We start from the raw sequence: 13,014 nt of genomic DNA, 5'->3' as shown, positions 1-13,014 counted from the left end.
CCCTGTTACACAGATCAAAGTAAGCAGCCGACTTCGGCCAGTTCGCACTCCGTCCCTTTTACACAGATCAAAGTAAGCAGCCGACCCAGACCAGTTTGTACTCCGTCCCTGTTACACAGATCAAAGTAAGCAGCCGACCCAGGTCAGTTCGTACTCTCCTGAAATTCAAGGCAGTGGTTTTGTTGCCTTATTGATAAGGGATTGAATTATCAATTCGTTGTTTCAAGTCATGATCTGCACAGTTTGTCACAAAGGATATGCCAATAATTCTGTGGAAGATTTAAGTACAAAGTTTTATTAGCCAGATAACCATCATGGCAGCTTTATTCTCAGTTATTTCATCTTAATCCTCCCTTGCTGATAATATCGGTACTATATATTTTATAATGACATAAGTTTGAATCACCAGGCAAACAAAGACTTTCAGTTTAGGATAACTATAGTAATAATAATGATGTGGATTTAAGAACCTGTTTAGCCGAGGCTAATCTTCCACAGGGCCCTCTTGTTAGTAACGCATAGTACTTAGTATATGTTAAAATACATGATTGCTTACAATATAATCATAAGATTTTCATACATTTATCACAGATTGATAATTAAGAATATCCACAGAATTTATCAAAGTTCGTGCAAATAGGCATATCAATCAAAGACAATTTGTCTAATAAACTTACTTAAGGACATATAATATATAAAATATGAAAATAGTTTTTCACTCATATAAAATCTCGTTAAACATTACTGGCATTGGAAAGAAAATCTAAAAAGTAGTTCGTTAAGAGTTTAAATAATAGCACACTAGTTTTTGTTTGAAAATAGGAAAAGATGTTTCAGTTTTGATTTCATTTGGAAGTTTGTTCCATTCCTGACAACCAGATACATAAAATGTCTCCAATAATAAGATGTCCCGTGTTTTTAAAACCAATATATTTTTTACTAGATACCTGCCTTGTAGACCGCTGATTAACATTTCCAACCAAATTAAAATCACCGGAAAGAAATTGTGGCACCATACCATTTATATATTTATATGACATAATTGGTTTTTTTGAATTTAAAATGATTTTGAATTGGCATCCATTTAACCTGTTAAGCATTTCTGCTGAAGGAGCACCATACGATTTCTCTTAAATCAATCTGGCAGCACAGTTTTGAACTTTTGACAGTATGTTTAGAAAAGCTTCTGTACTTCCAGACTTTTAGGCATTTCTGCTGAAGGAGCACCATACGATTTCTCTTAAATCAATCTGGCAGCACAGTTTTGAACTTTTGACAGTATGTTTAGAAAAGCTTCTGTACTTCCAGACTTTTAGGCATTTCTGCTGAAGGAGCACCATACGATTTCTCTTAAATCAATCTGGCAGCACAGTTTTGAACTTTTGACAGTATGTTTAGAAAAGCTTCTGTACTTCCAGACTTTTAGGCATTTCTGCTGAAGGAGCACCATACGATTTCTCTTAAATCAATCTGGCAGCACAGTTTTGAACTTTTGACAGTATGTTTAGAAAAGCTTCTGTACTTCCAGACTTTTAAGCATTTCTGCTGAAGGAGCACCATACGATTTCTCTTAAATCAATCTGGCAGCACAGTTTTGAACTTTTGACAGTATGTTTAGAAAAGCTTCTGTACTTCCAGACTTTTAGGCATTTCTGCTGAAGGAGCACCATACGATTTCTCTTAAATCAATCTGGCAGCACAGTTTTAACTATTTTCAACAGAAGCTTTTCACGACAACCTAATTGTGAAGATACCAACTTTTGACAGTATGTTTAGAAAAGCTTCTGTACTTCCAGACTTTTAGGCATTTCTGCTGAAGGAGCACCATACGATTTCTCTTAAATCAATCTGGCAGCACAGTTTTGAACTTTTGACAGTATGTTTAGAAAAGCTTCTGTACTTCCAGACGTTTAGGCATTTCTGCTGAAGGAGCACCATACGATTTCTCTTAAATCAATCTGGCAGCACAGTTTTGAACTTTTGACAGTATGTTTAGAAAAGCTTCTGTACTTCCAGACCAGACTGTGTTAAAGTACATGAAATGAGGAAAACACAGGCATTGTAAAATTTCAAGTGACCATCTATTGGTATGAATTGGCGGATACGCCGTAGTTATCCTAAACCTTGGTTTATTTTGGAAACATCAGAGGAAAATATGCGCTGACCAGGATAACGTGTCATCAATTTTAGTACCAAGTCATTTTTCGCATTTAACCACAGTTTCCTCCCTTGTCATGGAGTCTCCCAAGTTTCTACTTGAAAGAAATAAACATATATATCAGATTTAAGGTGTAATGGTAAATCGCTGATGCAAAGTAAAAACATCAAGGGGTCCAAAATTGAAATTTGAGATAGACTATGGGTAATTTTCATGTTAGTGGATATATTTCCTGTAATAATTACTTTTTATGACCTATCATTGAGATATGAATCAAACCATGTAATGGTATTTGAATCACATTTGTATAATTTTAGTTTCTCAAGTAACGCGGCATGGTTGACTAAATCAATAACTTTCTTAAAATCTAAGAAAATAACACCGTTTACAAGACTTTTATCAATATTTTTTCCAAATATTAACTATTTTCAACAGGGCTGTTTCGCAAACGAAGCTTTTCACGACAACCTAATTGTGAAGATACAGGGAGATCATGTGTATTCAAATATTGGTAGAAAGATTTGTCGCTCTAGTATTTTGAATAAAGTGGGTGATACAGATGAGGTCTGTAATTTTGTACACAGGAATTACCTTTGCAGTTTTTCCATTGTATAGGAAAACAACTTGAATACTAAGATTAATTATATATGGTAATGAAGGTGTTATATAAGCACATGAAATATTTATCATTTTAGCAATGATACCATCCAAACGTTTTACTTTCTTTGTTTTCAAAGATCGCAAAGATTTGTCAATGAAACAGTGATAGTTGGAAGTGAAAAAAAAACAATCCCCAACTAGTTTAGTATTTACAAAATTCTTCAACTTTTCGAAAGTACAATTTGTATTTCTCAAGCATGTTTTAGCAGAGAAAGGACTGGATATTTGCGATTATTCTAAAGCTCTGTGGAGATCTTCAAATCCATATTCCATTAATTCAACTTCTGGAAGTTGTGATACCAGATCACGTGATTTATGATATAAAAAGCCCGAACAGTAACCGTTTATTCTATTTATTCTGATTCTAATAAACTTCAACACAATGTTATCAAATAATATGTTGTCCAATACTTTGTTGTTCAATACTTTGTTGTTCAACACTATGTTGTTCAATACTATGCTGTTCAATCCTATGTTGTTTTATACTATGTTGTTAAGTATTATGTTGTTCAATCCTATGTTGTTCAATACTATGTTGTTCAATACTATGCTGTTTAATATTATGTTGCTCAATACTATATTTTTCAATACTTTATTGTTCAATCCTATGTTGTTCAATTCTATGTTGTCCAATATTATGTTGTTCAATCCTATGTTGTTCAAAACTATGTTGTTTCATACCATATTGTTCAATACTATGTTGTTCAATACTATGTTGTTCAATAATATGATGCTAGATACTATGTTGTTAAACACTTTGTTGTTCAATATTATATTGTTCAATCTTATGTTGTTCAACACTTTGATGTTCAATCCTATGTTGTCCAATATTATGTTGTTCAATCCTATGTTGTTCAAAACTATGTTGTTTCATACCATATTGTTCAATACTATGTTGTTCAATACTATGTTGTTCAATAATATGATGCTAGATACTATGTTGTTAAACACTTTGTTGTTCAATATTATATTGTTCAATCTTATGTTGTTCAACACTTTGATGTTCAATCCTATGTTGTTTCATACTATGTTGTTCAACACTATGTTGTCCAATACTTTGCTGTTCAATTCTGTGTTATTCAATACTATGTTGTTCAATCCTATACTGTTTAATACTATGTTGTTTGATACTATATTGTTCAATACAATGTTGTTGAATACTATGTTTTTCAATACTTGTTTAACCTAAAACTGTATTTTGCCTGTTCAAGAGTTCCGAACTTGAACGGATGTATTAGAATTTTAAGAATCTTCAGAAATAAACTGTTCATTACAACATATCAAATCAAAACAAAGCATTTTTTTTTATATTGTTTGGTATTGTAGAGCTCCTGGTCAGCATATCATGCGTTACGTCATCCTTTAGAAACTGGTAAAAAATCACATCGGTACGTGTGACCGCCAGTCTCCGCTTTTCTACTAGGTGTAAATGTACTTCAATAAAAAGCTAGCTCAGTAAATTGCCAGCGCGATCTTCGATGGTTAGCCGGACTACATGTATTCGCCCGTTGTGGGCTTCCAGTATTTGGTGCAAATCGAATTTTCCTGAAGTATCCGAGTAGTGCGAATTATCTATACATCACTGTTGTAATAAAAGGCTGTGTGTCCGTGCGACAGGTTTCTAAGTGGCCTATAAAGTGTGGCTGATTCATTAGAACACTTTGCTTTACATTCACAGCTCCAGACACCTTATTACTCCGTCCAATAATCCACAACACCCACCGACGGTAAACACGGGCCCATGTAACGTGAGTAAAACAAATTCTTCTAAAATCCGAAACTATAATGGACGCTCTTGCACTGATTGAAACTGGGAAATAATCTAGTTCATCTTAACTCTGACCTGCGTTAAACAGAAGTCTCATTTCACCAAACATGACGAGTTGGTTGTACAAACTCTTCTCTCAATGTACTGTAACAAACACTCCTCTCAATGTACTGTGACAAACTCTCCTCTCAATGTACTGTAACAAACACTCCTCTCAATGTACTGTGACAAACTCTCCTCTCAATGTACTGTAACAAACACTCCTCTCAATGTACTGTGACAAACTCTCCACTCAATGTACTGTGACAAACTCTCCTCTCTATGTACTGTAACAAACACTACTCTCAATGTACTGTGACAAACTCTCCTCTCAATGTACTGTGACAAACTCTCCTCTCAATGTACTGTGACAAACTCTCCTCTCAATGTACTGTGACAAACTCAGGTAACCTCTGCTCTCAGTGTACAGTGACAAACTCTCCTCTTAATGTACTGTGACAAACTCTCCTCTCAATGTACTGTGACAAACTCTCCTCTCAATGTACTGTGACAAACTCTTCTCTCAATGTACTGTGACAACTCTTCTCTCAATGTACTGTAACAAACTCTCCTCTCAATGTACTGTGACAAACTCTCCTCTCAATGTACTGTGACAAACTCTCCTCTCAATGTACTGTGACAAACTCTCCTCTCAATGTACTGTGACAAACTCTCCTCTCAATGTACTGTGACAAACTCTCCTCTCAATGTACTGTGACAACTCTTCTCTCAATGTACTGTGACAAACTCTCCTCTCAATGTACTGTGACAACTCTTCTCTCAATGTACTGTGACAAACTCTCCTCTCAATGTACTGTGACAAACTCTCCTCTCAATGTACTGTGACAAACTCTCCTCTCAATGTACTGTGACAAACTCTCCTCTCAATGTACTGTGACAAACTCAGATAACCCCTCCTCTCAATGTACTGGGACAAAGTCTCCTCTCAATGTACTGTGGCAAACACTCCTCTCAATGTACTGTGACAAACTCTCCTCTCAATGTACTGTGACAAACTCAGGTAACCTCTGCTCTCAGTGTACTGTGACAAACACTACTCTCAATGTACTGTGACAAACTTTCCTCTCAATGTACTGTGACAAACTTTCCTCTCAATGTACTGTGACAAACTCTCCTCTCAATGTACTGTGACAAACTCTCCTCTCAATGTACTGTGACAAACTCTCCTCTCTATGTACTGTGACAAACTCTCCTCTCAATGTACTGTGACAAACTCTCCTCTCAATGTACTGTGACAAACTCTCCTCTCAATGTACTGTGACAAACTCTTCTCTCAATGTACTGTAACAAACTCTCCTCTCAATGTACTGTGACAAACTCTCCTCTCAATGTACTGTGACAAACTCTCCTCTCAATGTACTGTGACAAACTCTCCTCTCAATGTACTGTGACCTCTCAATGTACTGTGACAAACTCTCCTCTCAATGTACTGTGACAAACTCTCCTCTCAATGTACTGTGACAAACTCTCCTCTCACTGTGACAAACTCTCTCTCAATGTACTGTGACAAACTCTCCTCTCAATGTACTGTGACAAACTCTCCTCTCAATGTACTGTGACAAACTCTCCTCTCAATGTACTGTGACAAACTCTCCTCTCAATGTACTGTGACAAACTCTCCTCTCAATGTACTGTGACAAACTCTTCTCTCAATGTACTGTGACAAACTCTCCTCTCAATGTACTGTAACAAACACTACTCTCAATGTACTGTAACAAACACTACTCTCAATGTACTGTGACAAACTCTCCTCTCAATGTACTGTGACAAACTCTACTCTCAATGTACTGTAACAAACACTACTCTCAATGTACTGTGACAAACTCTCCTCTCAATGTACTGTGACAAACTCTCCTCTCAATGTACTGTGACAAACTCTCCTCTCAATGTACTGTGACAAACTCTCCTCTCAATGTACTGTGACAAACTCTCCTCTCAATGTACTGTAACAAACACTCCTCTCAATGTACTGTAACAAACACTACTCTCAATGTACTGTGACAAACTCTTCTCTCAATGTACTGTGACAAACTCTCCTCTCAATGTACTGTGACAAACTCTCCTCTCAATGTACTGTAACAAACACTCCTCTCAATGTACTGTGACAAACTCTCCTCTCAATGTACTGTAACAAACTCTCCTCTCAATGTACTGTGACAAACTCTCCTCTCAATGTACTGTGACAAACTCTCCTCTCAATGTACTGTGACAAACTCTCCTCTCAATGTACTGTGACAACTCTTCTCTCAATGTACTGTGACAAACTCTCCTCTCAATGTACTGTGACAAACTCTCCTCTCAATGTACTGTGACAAACACTACTCTCAATGTACTGTGACAAACTCTCCTCTCAATGTACTGTGACAAACTCTTCTCTCAATGTACTGTGACAAACTCAGATAACATCTCCTCTCAATGTACTGTGACAAACTCTCCTCTCTATGTACTGTGACAAACTCTCCTCTCAATGTACTGTGACGAACTTTCCTCTCAATGTACTGTGACAAACTCTATCTCAATGTACTGTGACAAACTCAGGTAGCCTCTCCTCTCAAGGTACTGTGACAATCTGTACTGTGACAACTCTCCTCTCAATGTACTGTGACAAACTCTTCTCTCAATGTACTGTGACAAACTCTCCTCTCAATGTACTGTGACAACTCTCCTCTCAATGTACTGTGACAAACTCTCCTCTCAATGTACTGTGACAAACTCTCCTCTCAATGTACTGTGACAACTCTCCTCTCAATGTACTGTGACAAACTCTCCTCTCAATGTACTGTGACAAACTCTCCTCTCAATGTACTGTGACAAACTCTCCTCTCAATGTACTGTAACAAACACTCCTCTCAATGTACTGTGACAAACTCTCCACTCAATGTACTGTGACAATGTACTGTAACAAACTCTCCTCTCAATGTACTGTAACAAACTTTCCTCTCAATGTACTGTAACAAACTTTCCTCTCAATGTACTGTGACAAACTCTCCTCTCAATGTACTGTGACAACTCTTCTCTCAATGTACTGTAACAAACTCTTCTCTCAATGTACTGTGACAAACTCTCCACTCAATGTACTGTGACAACTCTTCTCTCAATGTACTGTGTTAACTTGCTTTAGTGAGTCAAAACGTGTGGGATGGATCTCTGCGGAGCCGCTACCTCTTACAGTGTCCTATGTACAAGGCCGAGAATACCTTCCTGTGATCGACGTCTTCTGTTGTGTTACATGCAAACAGATCATCACTTTTTACAGGTGCATCGGACAAGATGACGTAGCTTCATAGTACATGAATACATATGATTTTAGACTTTGCTGAAATTGATAATTGGTTTTTAATGTCCAGAAGTTTGTGTCACCAAACTATTTATATATTTATATATCTTTGCTTTTTATTGGATTGCCGATAATTAGAGAACGCCTAAATGTAAGATTGGACTGTATTTAACAAAACAAAACAAAAAAAAAAACAAAAAAAAAAAAACAGAAAAAAAATCAATGACAACTCAACAGGATATATTTTTAGATTAACTAAGCCGGAATTGCAGTGTCATTTTCAAAAGACAAGCTAAAAAGACATTCCTACAATTCTACAAAACTGGTGTTGATGAAGCAGAAGACGCTTACTCTTCCTGAATACATGGTCTTATTATCTTTGTACTTTTTCAGAAGTCTCCGTGAACGCCTTTCTTTTGTTCATAGTTTAGCAAATTTGAATTTTGATTTTGACTATGTTGCCATGTTGGTATTTCCTTGTTTTTCTCCAATTGTTTTGCATTGTAGATCCTATTTGTCCAAGATTGTCTTACACATGCGCAGTTGGGTTCATGATATTGCACACCATAGGAGCGTCTCTATCACTTCTTTTTGAAGACAGTCTTGCACTAGGCGGGATCTGTCTGGCATTAGAATAGGCCGATCTGCCGATGGACGGGATGCGAACAACTACATGTCGGAGGAGCTAATCGCGTTACTTCTGGTCATTTAAAGTTACATAAAGGACATGTAAGCGAAGCTTACATTTTAGAAAAAAGGAATTCCTAAACAGTAACACCGCCACCACGAAATGTTGTTATGCCCAGAATGTGATTCTGAATGTATTTCTTGGATCTCCAAACACGGACGCTGTCGTCTGTCAGATTAAATAAAGTGCGGCTTTCATCAACAAAACAAGTAGATCTAATATTCTAATATGTCCCCATTACAGTCATGTTTGGTTTTGCCAGACACTAGATACAGAGGACGTAATACTGGTTGGTGAGAGTTAATTCCTCTACTGTTGAAACGTCTGTTGACGGTACGCCGGCTAACGCGAACATGGACATTTCACTGTCATCTGATCCTGTTGGCAATGGTGAATGGGGTTCGCCCAGCCTATCTATACAGAAGTCTATCATCTCTATATATAGTCTGTCGAAGTCTCTCCCACCTGGGACGCTAATCAACGAGCTGGTTTGATTCAGACACCGCATTAACCAAGAAATAACATAATGGCTTAAACGTACAGCTACTTGCCTTTATGTCGTACCACCTTGTACCATTCCAGAATTCAGGTATCTTTTAGTATTTGTCAATTCCCGCCGTGCATCGCTTTATAAGGCAAATCAATTGACATTTCTTTTGATCACTTTGGATTTCCCCAGTCGCCATCTTCTGGGTTTAACATTTAGTCTATTAGCATCACTGACGAGTCATAGATGGACAAAAAAAGCTATATATTACAGTTAAATTTATTATTTGACTCCACTGAAATTTCTATTAAAAGGTGTAAATTCACTTGTGTGTGTTTTGTACAATCGTCGAGGTACTAATGCGTTCTTTTATATTACATCAGTTTTAATAAGCGATTAGTGACCATCCAAAATCATGTTTATATGGGGAAGCTGAGAATGAAACGATTTGATAAATTTTGATTAGGTTAAAAACGTTGATAGTTATTGAAATGTACTGATTTTCAGAGTTATAAAGCTGCAGCGGAAAGACAAATAATCAGTACATAAGATATCAAGGACACCACATACTTTTCTATATTTGGCTTACCTTTATCCCGATAACTATATGAACAGCTTCACGCGTGAGCTAAGATTCTATCAAACTGTTTTATTGTTTTATTTTCAGCCCCCGCTTAAAAATATTACCTTGTTTGGCCATTAGTAATCCGAAATTTCGAGTTGCTATCTCGAAATTTCGAGATAGAATAAAACACAACGTGGCCGGAATACGCTCTCGTATGCACTAGATGCGCATTAGCTATAATATAAAGAAAATAGTAAATTTCATATTTCTGACAAGTTTAGAAATTTCAGAAAAAAAATCAAGTACATGTGCGTATTCTGAACAACTACTCGAATTAATTGAAACGTGCCCAATTGGAAGGCCGGCTTTTATAGGATGATAAATGTTGTCGCAAAGCCTAGAATGTTTTCATTCCCATATAATACCGTTACGATTCTTACATATTCATCCTCAAACAGGGCTACCATCAAATTTAAGAGCCAATTTGGAGTAGGTCCATGGTTATTACCTTGTACAAACTGTAACGTCAATATTAACCCTTGTAAACACAGTCCTTTACTTGTTTGTACGACTGCCTTATTCTCCAGAGAGATGTCGCATCCACCATCAGTCTACGATCGGGAAAGATTCCATCTTTATTTCTGTGAATTACCATTCCTCCAAGGAAAGCTTGCATGAAGCGGGACAACTTGGCTCATAACACCCGTGTGATGACAATCAGGACAGATCGATGATTCTTGAAACTACGATGGCTAGGATAAGTTTTATGCATCTGCCGCTTCCAGACTTCCGTCTTGTTCACATGATAATTGCAGTTCGATGTAGGAAATGACCTCCGGGCCTGGTGGTAGGGAATGACCTTTCGGTTCTAGTGTTGATCCCCGGCCTCGTGGCATTTGATGTTGATCAGGCCAGTTGTTCCTGATGTGATACTGAGTGATTTTAAAGGGTGTGTGTTTAGTGGCTATGCTAGTAGACGACTAGAGGTCATTTTGGATATTTGAGGTCAGTAATTGTGAAGTGCAGTCTTCGAGGCGGTCGTATACATGGATATTCTCTAATTATCTTATACTCGTATATGTCATGTGCGTTATAGCCCGGGCCAATCCCAGTCACCATAAATCTGGCTATTCCACTATCAATCAGTTTTTGAGAAGAAAAATCCGTTTTCTATATAAAATTATCCCAGTAGTCACAGATAAGGAACGATAGGGGCTGGGCAGATTTGTTCCTCTGGTGTCAATCTATCAATAAAAAGGCTGTTGAATGATGTGACTATTCGAAATCATATCTTACTGAATGACAGACTTGACAATTTTGAAAATACGAGTATTTGTATATCTGTGGAAAGTTCAAACTTATACCATTATAGGAGTGACCCTATATCCCCTTGTTGACCTTTAAATCTACCATTCCAGTGTCGGTGTATCACAGAAATAGGCCTTCCTGCTTGTTACTATTCTCTTGTGGGAAATATACTTCAGTAGTGTTAATCAATTTAGTGTCTAATGACAAAGAGTGTCATTTATAAGGGCTACACGAGTACATAGTTAGATGTGATATGTTTAGGGGGAGTTAAGGACAAAAGACTCATTATAATACACAAAGGGACTGAATCATTAACGTGTAATCAACACAAAATCAGTGACATATTGATCATCTGAGAAGCCCACCCCTATGGTTCCATCCTTCGCTGTATGATTTGATAGAGCTAACACCAGTAACAGGATATACTTACGGAAGATGGTTGGTACTGGCCCTAGTCAGTGGACCATCAACTACCACGACGCCACCGAGCAATGCTCTTTGGGAGACAATGTCGCCTTTCCAGTTTATCTGAAACGTATTGCTTTAAATCGTGTAAAATACACTGTGTAAATAAAGTATTGTCCATTAGGGTTTTTCCAAGCTAACATATGTTGTATGGAAATTCGAGCTTTTATTTTACAGATATCACAATATTTTTTCTTTTGCAAACTTCACAATAAAAGTTTTTTTTAACCCTTTGTAAACATTCTTTAATTTGTTTAAGGTTTCTTCGTATGCTTTAAAAGAACAATCATAAGAAATGCATATGCATAATAGGAAACAATAACACAAGATAGCAAATAACTACCATGATATGTAGGTTCAGCTTGACAGCCGAAGGTCCGCCTCAGGATGTAGCAATACTCAGATACCATGATTTAGACAGCAGTGGTAGAAAGCCTTTATTGTATAACGGCTTTGCAGATGAATATCAGTACAATAATGAAATTCCAGTGTCACAGGACGAGTGTTTGATCTGGAACCAGTGCCAGTATTTATCAAATTCCTTAAAGAAATTCTCAAATCAGTTACCCAAGAGGCTGTTTCCAGCAGGCAGGGACACATCTACCCAAAGAATGGTTAGTAGACTAGAACTAAAATGTACAGTTTATTACCTGAGGTTATTGTCAAGACATGTCGGCATATGAAGTCATAATCCCCCCAACCCACCCCCAAATTTACTTTTTAAATATATAGCTTACAGAGTAGTAACCCAGTGTGTAAGAACAGAAATCCCTAAAAACCAGGTTATTGTCCTTTTAGCAAACCAATCACACTGTGAACGAGGCGTAGTAATTAAGTTGAGTTTGGCATGTATTGTTGAGCCAAACGTCCTCAGAAACAGAAAAGCTGCTAATCAATTGTGTGCTATCCACCAATCTGTCATATAAAGCAATGACTGACAATATAAATAGAAATGTTCATATTCTTTTCATGTATGTTTGACGAATTCTGATCATGCAAAACAAAACTGGTGCTTAACTCAATCTATCACTACAAATGAACTCTCTATAGTAAATAGTAACCATTGAACGACAGGGCTTGGGAATGAAATTGGCAACCGCGTGCTTTAGAAACAGGAAACGGTACAAAGTATGACGGCAGTCGATTGTGTATTGATATCGGGATAAACACCATTGCTGCGAACGTTAGTATATTCATAAATTTGTTGGTTATAAATATTTTAAAACACTCCGATCAAATTAGTATATGAAGTTTGAATCTGGAGTCTCTGCTGTTGGTTACAAAGAGATGTAGTATGACGATACGCATAATAGGAATTAACGTCGCTATTTTTGTCATACACGACAAATGATCTCAGAGATCAAAATATATCTATATATAGAAAATTGAGACCATATTTTATCATTTTTGAAACACCTTTACAAAAACACAGTTTTAAAAGAATTGAAATTAGCAAACCATGACAAATGAAGTGTTCAGGCTCGGTGCTGAGATACTTTCCCTTTGATATCGTCTAAAAGACATATTTGACAAGGGTAACAAATGACGGTAATTGTGAGTCTTCGACAAGGTTTTTTC

This window comes from Ylistrum balloti, unplaced genomic scaffold, assembly GCF_031769215.1.
Source record: "Ylistrum balloti isolate Yb309-2 unplaced genomic scaffold, AGI_CSIRO_Ybal_v1 Utg370566, whole genome shotgun sequence".
NCBI lineage: Eukaryota > Metazoa > Mollusca > Bivalvia > Pectinida > Pectinidae > Ylistrum > Ylistrum balloti.
The sequence above is the reverse complement of the archived record's forward strand: the minus strand, read 5'-3'. Positions refer to the sequence as shown.